At 32.3% G+C, this 17,493-nt stretch overlaps 1 long non-coding RNA gene and 1 pseudogene across 1 annotated transcript; both read left to right on the top strand.

The window, feature by feature from the left end:
* The first annotated feature begins 322 nt into the window (after nt 1–322).
* LOC146938071 (glutathione S-transferase T2-like) lies at nt 323–7,791 on the top strand (annotated as a pseudogene).
* LOC146938072 (uncharacterized) lies at nt 5,692–6,769 on the top strand. The gene is made up of 2 exons (XR_015033349.1): nt 5,692–6,445; nt 6,490–6,769. It is a non-coding gene; the product is annotated as an uncharacterized LOC146938072 (long non-coding RNA).
* Nucleotides 7,792–17,493: the final 9,702 nt, after the last annotated feature.

The raw sequence follows: 17,493 nt of genomic DNA, 5'->3' as shown, positions 1-17,493 counted from the left end.
TACGCGACTTATTGTTACGTGATTTTAAAATTATGTAACCTATGTTCTTTCAAAAAAAAATTACTTAACCTGTGTTTTATATTTTTACAAGCGGAAATTTAACATACGCTTTTTGGTCAAGTAACTTAGTCGCTGGAGCTCACACATTTTAAATGTGAAGAAGTGTGATGTCAGGGGTTCGAACCCCTTCACTGTATAAATTATGCAATGTCCCTACTAATTGAGTTAAGCTCACAGAGAATAACCTACGCTTTTTGATATCACATATAAGTAAGTTAAATTAAATTCACATATAAATTGAAATGACCAACTTCTTATAGCCATGGGCATCAGGTGTGAAATTTTTTGTCTGAAAGCCAAATCAATAAACTATTGGGCCTTTGGAAAGAAAAAAAAAATTGATGGATGAAGTGGAAAATGAAATAAAGAGGGAGACACAATAAGAGAAAGTGGAGGAAGAAATTCGGGGATGAAAGGAACAAGATGAGAAATTAGAAAACGATAATGGTTGAAAAATTGAAAAGAAATTAAGGGTGTTTTTATCAATTTGGGGTGTAGCTGAAAATTTACGAAATGCAACTTGAACAAATCAGTTAATAACCCTATAGTTTCTTATGCACAAGTTCTTTGTTAGAACCAATCCAAAATACTCCTAAAAAATCTCTTTATATCATTTTTAAAAATACTCAGTACTTGCATTACACGTTTTTAAACAACAAGATCAATCATAAAACTTCATATTACACGTTTTGGTAATCATACCAGCCATTGCATTACCTTCCCTCTATTCTGCCAAGCCACAAAAAGGTCACAACAAAACTTAGAAAATGTGAATTAACCGTTCATATGTTCTAATAAGCTAATGATAATTTCACAGATTTTACATAATTGATATGAATTCAAAATCACTTTCAATGCTATTAATACAGTTTACTATAGAAAATGAAAATGGTAATGTTTTAGCTTCCCCAACAAGAACAATATAATTCAGTACTTGACTTAAATTTATTTGATATAAATTCAGATACCCAGCATTAATCAGTTTATGCAAATAGGAAAACATTTTTTTTGAACCCACTAATGATGCTTTCTACTTTGTTAAAAAAAATAAAAAATAATGATGTTTTCTACGTACCTTTTAGAGTTGGAGTACGTTGGGCTAGGCTTGCCTATGTGTTGGGAAGTTTTTTAGGGTGGCCATTTATTTTACTTCATTGTCTTTTTCCTGCATGATTCCGTTTAGGTTGTAGACTTTGTTGCACAAACACTTATAATTGAAGGTCCATCATCGACACAACGGCGATACTTCTGATTACATTCAGTTATATCATTTTTTAAAAATTTATCGGTAACGACGTATCAGCGTCATATCCGATGTACGTGTCTGTGTGCTTCATAAGACTTGTACATTATAATTGAAATGGGTCCGAGAGTTCTAAGAAACCTCCAAGCTAAACCCGTGTACAAAGGAAAAAAGCCAATATAAGAACAATTGGGTCCTCCTTAAGGTGACATTATAATGGAAATTAAAGTTGGAAATATCGTCAATTTTTACATTCCACGAAAGGCCAATTTTGAAATTTAAATTGTAAACAACTTGTATTATCGTCAATTTTTACCGTCATAAATTTCTCAGTGCGCTATACTCAATTCTGATCAAATTAAATTGTTGGTATTTTATCATATTTTTAGAATTTTGTCCATCAAGATTTCATAAGTAGCTCCAGCTTTCTCCGTGCGTTATGAAGGTCGTTTATTGGAGAGTTTATTCACGAGTTTGCGATGTTTTTCTTTTTAAAAATTATTTTAAGGAAAATTTAGGAACTCCAAGCCACTAAAACTCAGGCAGCCTAAACAAGATTAATAAGATGTTGTATTACATTTCATATTTAATCTTGATTTAAAATTATTTTGGGAGAAACTTAGGATCATAAGCTGTACAACTCAAGATTGACAGGATGTTACATCTAAGTTAATGTCCTCCACTATCTTTTTAAATTATTTTAAGGTCTTAAGCTCACAAAACTATTTTTTATAAAATAAGTTTGACAAGATATAACATATCAACAAATCATTATAGTTCCCTAAAAAAAATCATTATAGTAAAAAGGAAATCCAAAAGTGCAAGAATAGTTATCGTATATTTATTATTTATATTCTCACTAAGAACTGTTTTTATTAGGTTTGTCAGATATAATGGATTTTTAAATTAACAACTCATAGACATTTTTTTATAAACTAAGAGTATATTAAAATAAAGAATAAAAAAAGTTTAGGGACATAGACCTAATTCATTAAATTAAACTAAAAGTATAATTAAACTAAAAATAACAAGTCATGACCAAGAATTAAACGGCGTGCATGACTTGTTACTTGATATCTAAGGCTTTAATTTACTTTAAAGTGATTAACTACAATTGTATGATTTGCATGGAATTGGAAAAAGGAGGTTGCTCATTCCCATACTCAATATTTCAAAGGATCCAATTGTTGGGAGTGATCAAAGAGGAGATAGTTTTTGGAAGAGGATTGGTGAAGCTTATAACAACCATCGCGACAAGAATTTTCAAGAGAGAAAACCAGAGGCACTTAAAGGTCGATGGCACAAAAAAATCAATCCATCTATCTCAAAGTTTGTTGGGTGCTACAAAGATGTTGTCACTCTAAAGAAAAGTGGTGCCTCCGAGAGCGACAACATTTCGGCTGCAAAATATATTTATTACCAAGATGTACGTGAACAATTCACACTTGAGAATGCATGGAAATTATTGAGAGATGAACCGAAATGGCTTGCAGGTTGTGTATTGTTACCGTCCACAAAAAGAACAAAGAATTCATTCTGGAGCATATTCGGCATCTTCTAACTCACCAACACCAACAAGTGAATACAATCAACCAAAACGTCCAATCGGTCAAAATGCGGCAAAAATGAAGGGAAAAGAAGAGGTTGTGGAAATTTCTACTGCCAAATTTGATGCTTTGAAAGATGACTTCAACAAAAAATTTGAATTAATGTTAGAGTTTGCACGTGATTATGCACGTTTTGAGAGTGAAAAAATGAAGATAGAGAGAAAGAAGGTTTGAACCGTCATAATATTCCTAAAGGGCTTAAACGCCCTCTAGAAGGGCTCAGACGCCCTCCAGAAAGGCTGCCAAGGCCCAGGCGCGTCCTCCTAAGGATGCCGCCCTCCTTAGCTTCCAGAAGCTTCCAGAAACCGCCCAAAATACATAAATACCCCCGTTGCTTGGGAGCCAAGCAACCGAAACCCAAGCCCATAGCAGGCTATAAATACTACTCTTGAGATCATTCTCGAGGCATCTAATCATCAGTCCAAACCCTAGAATCCTAGCATTCCTTACCGTACTTTTTTGCAAGTACAGTTGGCGCCGTCTGTGGGAACCTCGGTAAAACTAACCTAGGCCACACCTCATCGGCGGCGGAACCGCCGCCACTCAATACAAAAATCGCCGTCCAATATGGCAAAATCCTCATCATCGTAGCATTACCTCGCCGCTATATCAGTTTTACTCTTTTATTTTGAACCTTAGCCGCCAGAATTTAAAGGATAGTTTTGGAACCCTTGTTTTCCATAGAATATTCATTATCAGTTGGATTTTTAATTCTTTTCAACCTTTAGTTACCGCACAAATTTTTATGATTGGAAAACCTTTGTTTCCTTGCAATTTTTAATAGCGGATTACCCTTTTAATTCAAGTGCCGTTTTCCATATTATTATTATTCATCAGATTCCAATTAAGTTCCTTTGGCTGCCACTTTATTGTTGTTTTTTGTTTTGATTTCCTTATTGTTGCTTTTTTCTATAATAATGTTCAATTCCAATTCTTGTGGCTGCATGCGACAAATATTCGCTGCTACTCAATTCAGTTTACTGATGCAACTGATTTTGACTCTTTTTCACTTCCATTTATTCTACTACTGTTGTTATTGTTATGCATCTTTTTTCACTTGCTGCTATCATTAACTTCGGTGATTTGCTTTTCTATTTTGTGACGGCTACGCTATTCCACTAATTTAATCACAGCTGCTGGTTACTTTAAAGTATCAATCAAATTGACAGAAGACGGAGACCAAGAAATAGAAGACCTAACAATCTACCGGCGATCTCAAAAGAACCCTAAGGCCAATCATCATGGACAACTCGTCACAGGAGATCATATCAGGTTATTCAAACCATGTTATTTTCTTTTGTGATGGATCATATACTATTTTCGACATACAATTTTCGATAACTGCTATGTTACTTCTGTTTTCATCAATGCTTAATATATTTACAATCAATTATTCAGTGATGATGACTTTGTTTTTTCTATCGAAACCAACTATATGAATGAATTTGTCATCGGTGGCTTCAGTTTCCTATCCTTTTTACTTGCTTACCTTACTTTTTCATGGATGACTTTAATTATTTGTGAATAACCGATGCTGTACCTTATAGTTTATTTTCGTCGATAATGCCTTGCTTGCCTAAGCATCCAATAATATCTATTTATTTTTATGCTATTGGGTTTTCAATGATTACTTTGTTCATGTGAATATATTATTAAAGCTTATTTCTAGCAATTGATGGCTAGTCTTTTGGCAAATTAATCGGTGGCTATACTTCATCCTTAAAGCTTATTTCTAGATTATCGATAACTATTCTTTTGTGTTTGTTGAATTATTGCATTAATTTTCAATACCTACCAATTCTATGTTGGGGAGTGGATACCGAAGGAAGACCAAGAAAGATGAGGCGAATATCAGCAGGCGAATATCAGCGCGAGCTTCACAACGAAGTTTGCAAGTTATAGTATTGCTCGTTAACAAAATTTGCTACAAGGTCGTTTTGAAGATTTTGAATGAGTGCATGTGACATCAAAGAATTTGGAGCTGCACACCCTTCGACCTAGCGGCGACCTCGAAGAGACGAGGAGATGATGGCCGGCGAAGACCAAACCAAATTCAAGTCTCAAAATCTTGGCGACGACATACTTCCTCGAAGTGATTCTCCCACCATGAAGCAATTCTATTCTTTCAGAATACCAGGTTCTATGTTTCCAATATACTTCGAGAAAATATATCTACACTTTTTGATTTGAAGTTATGTTCAATATATTTGGAGACTATATTTCCACTTTTTGTTTTTGAAGAAAATGTCTAGCCCAATATATTTTGAGAAAATATATTTTACAACCTTAATTTTGAAGGCTCTTATCGATTTTGTTTATTTTTCAATTATTTGTTGGTGCATATACATCATATGTGGACAATAAGTCTTATAGATAAATTAGCTTTAACTTAATTTGTTTCACTTGATATTAATTTTCGTTGGGCGATTTAATTACGATGTAATGAAGAAATAATGATGAGTAAAACACAAGAGGTAGAATCAAGTTATTAAAAGAAAGACTACTCTAGGTACCCCATGGCAGAAGTAAAGGGTAGTATTGTTAAAAGGTCACATGTGAGGGATTCTGGCGAGGAAAGCCCTGGTATTTAAGAGGTCCAAGTGACCCACCTCTCTTTCCTGGGAACCCTTTCCATGTACCATTTACTTTGCGAACTAGACTAACTGTTTAGTAAAAACATAAATAATGGAGTAAATAAGCACACATAGAAGAATAAAGTTGAGTAGAAAACTTAGTTCCAACTTCATAGAAGGAAATATATACATAGAGAGTAATGGAGAATGATAAGTTAAATAGGCGAGATATTTAATTAGAAGAATGAAGAGGAAAAGGAAGAGGAATACAAAGTATAGGCGAGCTAAATAAAAGAAGACAAAGAACAGTTAGTTCCCGTTGAATATAATTGCATCTGATTAACGACTCCTTTATTCATGATACTGATTACTTTGGAAGCGTGGAAGAATTGTTATATTTCAGATAAATCAAGGATGGGATACTAACAAGCCCGCCAAGGGCTAGATGAACGAAAGGAGAGAACTCGCCAAACAACACGCCATAATTAAAAGAGCATGGAAGCAACAGTCCCGCCATTGAAAACATAAAGATGAAACACGAAATTATATTCTAAAACAACTTTTTCGACCTTTGAGAATTGTTTTGCAGGTTTTTAATGAGCCACCTTAATCTCTATAAATACTTTGCCATTCCAGTTTGTTATTTTGTCCAGGTGCTGCTACTACAATATTCACGGAAATCGACGAATCAACTAAGCGCCCTAAAAGTCAACCTTAAAAAGGCTCTGGCGGGGTTCGACATCAAAAAATATGCAATCTACTAAGCGCCCTAAACGTCAACCTTAAAAAGGCTCTGGCGGGGTTCGACATCAAAAAATCTGCAATCTACTAAGCGCCCTAAACGTCAACCTTAAAAAGGCTCTGACGGGTTGAAAATCCTAAATAATAAAGGTTGAAATCCCTAAATATGAAGACTTCCCACGACGGAAGAATCAACAAGGTTGAAATTCCTAAATAATAAGGTTGAAAATCCTAAATAATACGGTTGAAATTCCTAAATAATAAGGTTGAAAATCCTAAATAATAAAGGTTGAAATCCCTAAATATGAAGACTTCCCACGACGGAAGAATCAACAAGGTTGAAATTCCTAAATAATAATGGTTGAAATTCCTAAATATGCAAGACTTCCCACGAAGGAAGAATCGACAAGGTTGAAATTCCTAAACAAGTGAAGAGTCCCCAAGGGGGAGCACCTCGATTCAACAAGTTATGAAGACTTCCCAAAATAAACAACTATCTGTTTTTTAGCAAGAATTGAAACAAAAATAAACAAGAAGCTAAAGTACTTGGGGACCTCTCCCATATGAGAGACATCGCCAAAAAAAGAGAGAAAAAAGACTCGACAATTTCGCTAAAAAGCAAGAAAGCGCCAATCTGTGATTAAATATGATCTGAGTGTGAATTAACCACTTTGCTCTTATGAACCTCGTGTTTGGGGTTTATGAATCTTTAGAAAAATATAAAGGGGCGACCAAGCCAGACAAAGCTCGCCATAATATTCCTAAATGATAAACGTCGCCCGCCCCTCTATTTCTAAAGCAATTTTATAACAAACCACTTCGCCTTGTTCTAAGTCTCGTGCTTGGGGGGTTGTGGACTATTGACTTCATAATTAACCACTTCGCCTTGTCCCAAGACTCGTACTTGGGGGGCTGTGGACCGTTAATGTACAATTAAGAGCTCAAACGCCCTCCAAAAGGGCCAAAAACGGCCTTAGGCAAGACCCCTTAAGGGCGCCACCTCTAAAGGCTTCTAGAAACATCTAGAACACTCTAAAAGCATCCTATACGACCAACCTTATAGATTCATCACTTCGCCTTGTTCCAAGACTCGTGCTTGGGGGGCTGTGAACCGTCATAATATTCCTAAAGGGCTTAAACGCCCTCTAGAAGGGCTCAGACGCCCTCCAGAAAGGCTGCCAAGGCCCAGGCGCGTCCTCCTAAGGATGCCGCCCTCCTTAGCTTCCAGAAGCTTCCAGAAACCGCCCAAAATACATAAATACCCCCGTTGCTTGGGAGCCAAGCAACCGAAACCCAAGCCCATAGCAGGCTATAAATACTACTCTTGAGATCATTCTCGAGGCATCTAATCATCAGTCCAAACCCTAGAATCCTAGCATTCCTTACCGTACTTTTTTGCAAGTACAAGGTTGATGCCGAGTTGCGAAGAGTTGAAAATGATAGGGAAAGATTGAAGATCAATGATTTAGAAATACTCATAAAAGATACATCAAATATGAATCCAAGACAACTACAAGATTATGAATTTTTGTGTGGCGTGATTAGAGATGAATATGGACTTAATTGATATTATTATATATGTTTAACTTATTTGATATTATTATGTATGTTTAACTTATTTAATTTTTTAGGGATGTTCGTTGGATTTAATTATTATGTATTATGTATTTTGGAATTATTTGACATTATTATGTAAATTATATATGTATATGCGACATGCACTTGGTTACATTTGTAGAAAGGCTAAATAGAGACCTTTTCGGTTGAAATCGCTTGCAAAGATGTAGGGGGTTGTGAGTGGTGGTGTGATGAGTGCCTCCTCGCCTCCGCACCACCTCTTAACGCCAGATCTGCCGGCGGCTTTCCGGTAATCTTGCGCGTGGTTTCTGAAACATGTTGGTGGGTTCAACCACCATCTTTAACGTCACTTTGTTACTGCGGGCGTTCGGACTGTCGCGGCGGCGACATGGCTTCACCGGTCTTAAGGAGGTGGTCGTTGGTTGTTATGAAAACTGGGTTTGCTGTTTCACGTTTTGTTGAGACACAACTTGGATGGGTTATGGTTTTTGATCAGATCTTGTTTAGGATCTGGTATAGTACTGTCTCCTTAATGGCGGCAGCAGATGTTTGGTGACTCATTTGGTGTTTGTTACACACACGCACCTACACCAAAGATGTTCAATGTTGCTGTGCGGTAAACAAATATGAATCAACAGCTCAGCACAAAAAGGTTGTGGAAGAGACTTCAAGGGATACCCATTCCACTCAAGGTATGTCAGTTTGTCTAAATATGGCATTATTTGAGGAAGATGCACAATCTCGCCCCAAGGGATGTGGAATAATCTTATTTTAGTCATCATTCTCAGTGGTGGGTTAGCTTGTTTTGAACAGGTTGATTCAACCGTGACTTGAATTTGGATTGTATAGCCCGAAATGGCTTTTTAAACTTTCTGTACTTTGTCACAGTTGGTAGTTGGTTTAGGGGATTGTTATCGTGTTGACGGTAGCGCTCACTACCATCCTTAAAGGTTCATGTTGGTGCTTGTTCGTGCTTGCCTAGATTGTGTTTGTATGATCGCTTGTTGTGGGCCAGAAATGGTTAATCATCGCAGTAAACGGTTGGTGCGCGTGGATTCGCTAATTTCCGTGTTGGCGGACGAATCCACTCCACTCTCACTATCAGAGGCTTTGTTCGTTTCATTCGCCAAACTTTAGACCCGCTTGCTATTAATGGTTTGTTAGATTTGTTTAGGGTTGAATCCACTTTGTGGATTTTTTAATTTTTATTTTATGTTTTGCCCGTTGGGTTGTCGACTGGGTCAGGTTTCATGTCCCCCCAGTTTTTATGTAATTTTTTCCTTTTTTTAATAATATATATGAGCAATTGACAATAGATTAGAGTAGGGCACCAACTTAGTTGGACGCTACTCTTTTTTATGTCATTTGTTCTTGGCTTATCAAAAATATGCGACATGCATTATTATCACAAAATATAGGCTTAAATATGAATTTCGTCCCTGTAATATAGGCGTGTTTTGATTTTCGTCCCTGTAAAAAAAAAAGTTTGAATTACGTCCCTGTAAAATTTTTTTTGTTTGAAAATGGTCCCTGGGCCCACTGTAGCGCTGATGTGGCATGGCATTTGCCACGTGGCACTGACGTGGCGTGCCACATAATATTAAATTTTAAAAAATATTTTAAAAATTCTGAAAATTGTTTTTAAAATTAAAAAATATGAAAATAATTTTAAAAGTCATAAAAAATTACCGAAAAAATTCTGAAAATTATAAAAAATTTCCGAAAAAACTGAAAATAAATTTAAAAATCATAAAAAATTTCCGAAAAAATATGAAAATTATAAAAATTTTCCAAAAAATCTGAAAATAAATTTAAAAATCATGAAAAGATTTCAAAAATTTATAATTTTTAATTTCGAAAACTTAAAAATTTTAAAAAATTTCAAAAATTTATAATTTTTAAAAAAAAATTGAAAATTTTCGGGATTTTTCAGATTTTTAAATTTTTGAAAATTTCGAAAATTAATTTTCGAAGAATGTGAAAAAAAATTCCGAAAAATTTAAAAAAATGTGAAAATTTTCGAAGAATGTTGTAGCTAAGAATTAATTTTTTTCCGAAAATTTTTAAAAATTAAAAATTCCGAAAAAAATAAATTATAAATTTTCGAAATTTTTTTAAATTTTCAAAAAATTTTTTAAAAATTATAATTTTTTTTCCGAAATATTAAAATAAATTTTTTTTCTAAAATATTAAAATAAATTTTTTCATAAATTTTTATTTTCTGAAATATTAAAATAAATTTTTTCTGAAATTATGAAATATATTTTCTGATTTTTTTCTGTAATTAATATATATATTCTGAAATTTTTCGAAAAAACTGAATATAATATATTAATTTCAGAATATATATTATATTTTTCTGAAATTATATTTTTCGAAAAAAATTTAATATATAATTTTCAAATTAAAAAATTATTTTTCGAAATATTTTTATGATTTTTAAATTTATTTTCAGATTTTTCGGAAAATTTTTATAATTTTCAGATTTTTTTCAAAAATTTTTATGATTTTTAAATTTATTTTGGGATTTTTCGGAATTTTTTTTATTATTTTTAGATTTTTTATGATTTTTAAATTTATTTTCAGATTTTTTTAAATTTAAATAAATTATTTTCAGAATTTTATTTTTACTTTTTATTTTTTAATTATGTGGCACGCCACGTGGCAAAAGTTGCACAGTCAACAACTGCCACGTGGCCAAACCCTTGCCAACTCAGCTGAACAGTGGGCCCAGGGACCATTTTCAAACAAATTTTTTTTTACAGGGACGTAATTCAAACTTTTTTTTTTGACAGGGACGAAAATCAAAACGCGCTTATATTACAGGGACGAAAATCATATTTAAGCCCAAAATATAATATAGTGGAAACTAGCCGTTATTCACATATTGATTTTATTTTCAATTTTTTATTTATTTTTCAATTGATTTTATTTATTTATTTTGGATATTTTAATTCATTTTGAGTATAATGTGAGATGCATTTTATATATAATTATTATACATTTTATATATTAACGCAAAATATAATTTGATATATATTGTAAGATTAGTGGAACCTACCGTAAGTTTTGTAAGAGTGGTATGAATACGTAGAAAATGTAATTGAATGGTTTAAATAATTGGAAAGTGTGAAGTAATATAAAGTATTACGTGAGACCCATTTATACCACCCATGTAGAGTGGCATGGATGTGAGTGCTCTAAGACACTTGTTAGCATAAACTTATATATATATATATATATATATATATATATATATATATATATATATATATATATATACTTTTTATGAAAACTTGTGTATTTAATACATTGGAGATTGAACTGTTTGACTTTTTTAAAGAATAACTTTCTAATTTAGCATGCTTAAAGAGTGCCCCGTGGGCACTCGTTAACAAGACCCATATATATATATATATATATATATATATATATATATATATATATATATATATATAATTTGTTATTAGGTTTAACCAAGTGGGGTCAAAAGAGCAAAGTAATTATGGGTGGCTGAGGAGGACATATTTCTTGATTAATTAAATGTTTGTGACTCTAGATCAATTGAAGCATTGTATTGTCCCTCCCACTTAATCGATACCTATGTGCTGTATACATATTTTGGTATCAAAAGTCCCTTGATTATTATTATTTTTTTAACAAAAAAGTCCCTTGATTATAATTTGTAAAGTAAACAATGTAGCTTAGAGGTTAAAGTAATTAATTTTAATACATGATTAAAAAATCAACCGTTAATGTTACATTTATAAGCATGATAAATCATGTTGAAAAATATTTTATTTAATTTTCTCTTAAAATTAAGGGGATGTTTGAGTTCACTTTTATGAGGGATCAAAATAATTCTAGAAATGTAAAATTAGTTTTAATATAAGTCTTGTACCTTTTTTTTTGAGTAAATAAGTCTTGTACATTATACAGCTGTCACTAAGATTTAAATGAGAACACACGTTGATTCCAATTCAAATGGGATCGCACGCACCAAGCATGAATTTGTGATATACTTTACTATAAATACCTTAACATAGAAAAACATGTGAAAAAAAAGTTACATAAAAATAGAACCCTAAGCTAAATAATGAAAGCATAAATGAGTCAATGACTTAACCATCCTCTGCATTCATGCGATGTGAATGAGTAGAGAAACAAAATAAAGTGGGGACAACCCAAAGTTACCTACGGGCCATAAGGGACAACCCTTAGTTATAGGAGGAGTGTTATTTGAACAGCTATTTAGTTGATAATTTATGAGACAATCATAATTTATAAAGAAAAAATGTATATTCGCATGAAAATCAAAACAATAGAGAAATAAAATATCGTGAATATGAAAAAGAAAGTTGTCTCAAAATTAATGTTCAAATATCATTTCTAGTTATAATTCAATCAGGCTCCTGGTAACTTCTTACTAAATTATAGGATTTAGTTTACTTTTTTTGAAAGAAAGGATTTAGTTTACACGCTTAGATAGAGTTTGAATATACAAAAGCCACTATCTTATACAAAATTTAGGTTCAACGTTCAGACACAAAATCCCTCTCAACTCTCCAATCCATCTTCAGTAAGATTGTTGTTGTTGTTGTTGTTATCATCATCATCATCAGAATATGGGTAACTGTTTGGTAAACTATCACTTCAAGATTCAGAAAAATGGTGGTGTGGAAGATGAGAGAAATGAAGCAGTAGATGATAGAAGCATAGCATGTGGTGGACAAATTGTGAGTCCAAAAAATTTCACATTGCAAGAGTTGAGATCGGTCCAAGAAATTTCAGTACAGATATGGTAATCAGTGGAGGTGGCTTTGGGAGGGTCTACAAAGGATGGATCAAAAATGACAATTTCAAAGGATCTAGGGTTAATGATCGTATCACTCGGTGGTGGTTGGGGAGGGGGGGGCACGGGGAAGCCTTGGCATCCCCATTTAAAAATAAATAATTGTTTTAATATCCTGGAATTTAATATATTGCTTCTTTTGTCAATTTCAACCATTAATTCATGTTCATTGTTAAATTGAAATTAAAATCGGTTGAAATTGATAAATTTGTTTCTTTGCAACATAATAGTTAATATGAAGAGTTGAAAAATCAATTCGTTTTTCAAGAGGAAGGCCGAAATTTATTACAACTTAAATTTGTTGTATGCAATATTATTTATATATTTTAGTTTATTTTGATAGCGGTCACTCCAAACTTTTTTGTCTGACTCCGCCACACTGTCCACAATGTAGTAGTGTTCTTTATAAATAGTAGTCTGGTAAATGCTCAATATATACATGTAATCATACAAGAAAAATATATAATTTTTCTCTAAACTAATAAGTTTAATTTGAATGTAAAAGAAAGTTTTAGCTTTAGTTTGAATGAAAATTTTGTTTGGTTTTATAACAATATAGGTTTGGGTGCAGAGTGAAGTGGACTTTCTAGGAAAATACGATCATCCAAATCTGCTTAAACTACTTGGCTACTGCAAAGAGGATGATGAATACATGTTGGTTTATGAATTCATGCGAAAGGGTAGCATGAAAAACCACCTCTTTAGAAGTACGCCATTAATTAATGAATTAATTAATCAATATGTATAAGAAAATGGTGTTTATGCATATCTATATTAATGAATTGTGTGTTGTTTTCCAGGCCGCAACCACTGCCTTGGGAAATAAGGCTGAAGATAATGATAGGGGCTGCTAGAGGTTTATCTTTCTTGCATACAACTGCAGACTCTGTTGTATATAGAACATTCAACTCCTGCAACATTTTGCTTGCTGAGGTAAGCATGTAATGAAGTTTATTTTTGTGTGCTTGTGATGATTTTTGAAAGGGCCATTCTAACCAGTGCCAATAATAGGACTATAACGCAAAGTTGTCTGACTTTATTTTTATTAATTTCATATACAACTTGATATTATATACATCGATCTCAAGTTAATTATACTTTACATTTTGTAGAATGAAAAGGAACTGATATAAGATGATTATTGATGAATTAGTTTAATCTTTTCTTTTCTTGCATTTCTATGTCGGGATGTATAATTGGTAACTTTTATTGTTTTTAGGAGTAGAGATATAATTGTTGGAGTATTGGAGAAAATTTTATGCTTTCTATCGTTAATTAGTTTTTTTTTTTTTTAGGAAATTATTGTTAATTTGTTGGTAGAGCAATCCTGCCAAGGCCGGTCCCAAGCCCGGGTAAAATGGAGAGGGTTGTGTTAGGCCTCGACAGCCAACGTAAAACTTTGTCGAATCTCTATGACATGGACCAAATACGAAATAGTGTGAATGCTAGGTCGTTGCCCGGAAGCAACGCGCTGTATGGCTCGAGTACAGTGTCAAATGAGCAAGGGCCGCTGCATCGCCGCCTGGATGTAGTGAAAAATAAGCAATTTAGTACCATGTATATAAATCCTTTCACATGATCTACAACAAAGGTAGATAGTAATTGTAATTTAGTATCCATTCCTTTCAGGTGAACAAACTTCTGAATCAGACAGATAGTTGAATGCCTCTCTACTTGATTTATATCATTTTGCCTTTCAGTTTCAACGTATATAAATCATTTCACATTATCTACAGCAAAGGCAGATATTAACTGCAATTTAGTATCGAGTCCTTTCATGTGAATTATACACACTTTTAAAAACTTGTTTTAAAGGAGAGATGTTCAAATTACGGAATATTACCATTCTTAGTAAATTTGAGAATGAAGTTCGCATAATCCAAATATTTGTGATGCATGGTTTAAGGCATGGGGTTCAGTAACGTATTTTGTAAAAAAATTGTTCCGAAGGAAAAATGAACAAATTAATGAATATTGCACAAAAATTAAGAAACTTTATCAAAATATTTATGAAAGCTTTATCAAGAGCAGGAAAACATCATAAATTACATAATAGTTAAAATTATAAAAGTGAGCGCTACTGTCATAGAGTTACCAAAAAGGGATTAACACCAATATTTATATGACACAAAATGAACGAAAGAAACACATTAAACTCTTTAGCGTCTTGTGTAGGAACTTGTTATTAATATTTTGACCGTTAAAAAATAAAAAATCTCTTTGACGTCAAAAAAGTAATATCAACAGAGCAATATTCAGTCTCTTCACATATGCTTAGTAATATTCAGTCTGGAAGATTACATTGAAAGGATAGATGGTAAAATGACGGATAATTGTGAATCATTGTAATATGTCAAAATATAAACCTTAAAAACCATGAACCATCAACTTAGTTTTAAATAGTTAAAAATAAAAAAATTGTAAAATAGTTAAAAGTTTTTAAAAATATAAAAATTGGAAAATATTTAAAAAAATTGGTGAGGTAGCACTCAACCAAGCAACACTAAAAAAATTATATGCATTAGCGTAACAAAAAAACAGACAGACGGACATAAAATATTACTCTAAACGTTAATGTGTGTATATATTCACGAGGTTGAAGAAAGGAGATAAAAATATTTGGGATCATTAAATGACAGCGTGAATAAAAATATTTGTGACATTGTGATGATTAAACGATATTGAAATTAAATATATAAGTGATAAAAAGATAATAAAATTCCTTTGAAAAAAGGTAATAAAATTAAATGGAATCTCCTTAAAAAATTAATGGAACGGTTAAAAAAAAATAAAGTTAAATGGAAGAAAAAAACATATTGAAATATAATATTAAAAAATAAAGAAAAAGTTTCCGGCGTGAGTTGAAAAGAGGTGCTTGTGAAATAAATTGTCGAGAAGTAGTTTTTTAAAGTAACATTCAACAGCTTTTGGTCAAAGCTCATTCCATTCAATTTTATGCGTTCAAAAAAAGTACTTTTTTTAGTAAGTACTTAATTGATATTGTATTCGGCCTAACTTCTCCTTAAAAATGTAGAGAAGTTTGAAAAAAAAGTCGGGTCAAACGATACCTTAATCTCCCACAACGGCAATGTAGAAGCAATTGAATTTGGGAGGAAAAATTGAAAAAATAGTTAAAAATATAAAAATTGGAAAATAATTAAATGTTATTAAAAATATAAAAATAAGAAAATAATTAAAAAAATTGGTTAGGGGCAAAAATGGAAATTCATAGGTCAAACCTTAAAAAAAAAAAAAACCCTCCAATAATTGAATTACCAAAATGCCCCTCATAGGGGCAAATTGGTAAATTCAATGGACATTTCCTTTCTTATATATATAAGTAGAAGAAATATGTGGTCCTCAACTACCCATAATTACTTTGCTATTTTGATCCCCACATGGTAAAACCCAATCACAAATTATATTAAAGAAAAACGTCCTACTACCCTTGAAAACAAAACATGAACAAATTCTACTTACTGTCCGAACAAAATTATGGATATATTCAATGAACAAATATTTTTGTGGAACAACCTTACAAAGCAATTGGACATGTCAAGCAACTTTTAACGAGCAAAAGAAAGAATTTACACTATTTAAGGCACACTGGTATGAAACCACACATTTCTCTCCTTTTTCCATTTTCATACAACACATACAAACCTGTGGTCACAAGATCACTCACAATAATAATAACATGGGACCAGGCTAGAAGAAAGATTAATTGGTGCGGATAAATATTTCCTCCCTTTTCAAATTCCATGCAAACCATACAATTGTAATTGATCACTTTAAAGGTAAATTAAAGCTTTAGATAAAAAAAAAAAAATTCATTTATGCAGTTGTTAATTTAATGAATTAGGTCTATGTCTCTTAAATTTTTTCTTCTTCTTTATTTTAATATATTTTTAGTTTATAAAAAAATGTCTATGAGTTTTCTTTTTGACAAGATGTCTATGAGTTGTTAATTTAAAAAATGTTTAATAGCAGTTTTGACCCCCTATGTTTCAAGAAGTTGCGATTTTGGCCCCCTAATTAAAATAATTCGATTTTGGCCCCCTATGTTTTGCCCCCTTTGCACTTTTGGCCCCTAGGCCAATTTTGACCAAGTCAATGCTGACGTGGCGCCACATGTGTAATTTTTTTATTTTTTATTTATTTTTTTAATTAATTTTTTTTAAAAAAGTATTTTTTTTTAATTAAATTTTTTTTAAAAAGTATTTTTTTAATAAATAAAAAAGTATTTTTTTAATTCGATTGAGTTGTGTTATGATATGAAATTGTAGATTGAATATATATAGCTGCAGATTCGTTACAATTATTAAAAATAAAGGAGATTGGTGGTGGAAACACGTTTATGACAATTATTGCTCCATTGAAAACTTGTCTTCACATCCTTACGGGGTGTTTGTTTCCTGGTTTAAAAAATTATTCCCAGGAACGTGGAGGTTGGAATTATAGATTCCTATGTTTGTTACAAAGTTAAAAAAATAACTCTCGGGAATAAAGAATTCCTAGGAAAAAAATAACTTTCACTTACCCATGATTTTATTCCCAAAGAAAGTGGCTGGGAATAAAAGAAAAATTGAAATAACTACCCATATACCCACTATCACAAAAAATTCCCATGAATCTGACAATTATTTACCAAACACAATTTTTCAAAAATACCCAGGAATAAGATGCCCATTATTATTTCCCAGGAAAGGTTATTGCCAGGAATGAAATTTTAAACCGTCAAACAAACGCCCCCTTATTATTTCACAAACACTAGCGTAGCGGGTGGCGGCATGCTGTAAATAGGGGTGTGCATAACAACCAGTTTGAGGCCCAAACCCA

This window comes from Medicago sativa, chromosome 3 (genome assembly GCF_051527215.1).
Source record: "Medicago sativa cultivar Bolivia chromosome 3, Bolivia_mono, whole genome shotgun sequence".
NCBI classification, from domain to species: Eukaryota; Viridiplantae; Streptophyta; class Magnoliopsida; order Fabales; family Fabaceae; genus Medicago; species Medicago sativa.
The sequence above is the reverse complement of the archived record's forward strand: the minus strand, read 5'-3'. Positions and strand labels throughout refer to the sequence as shown.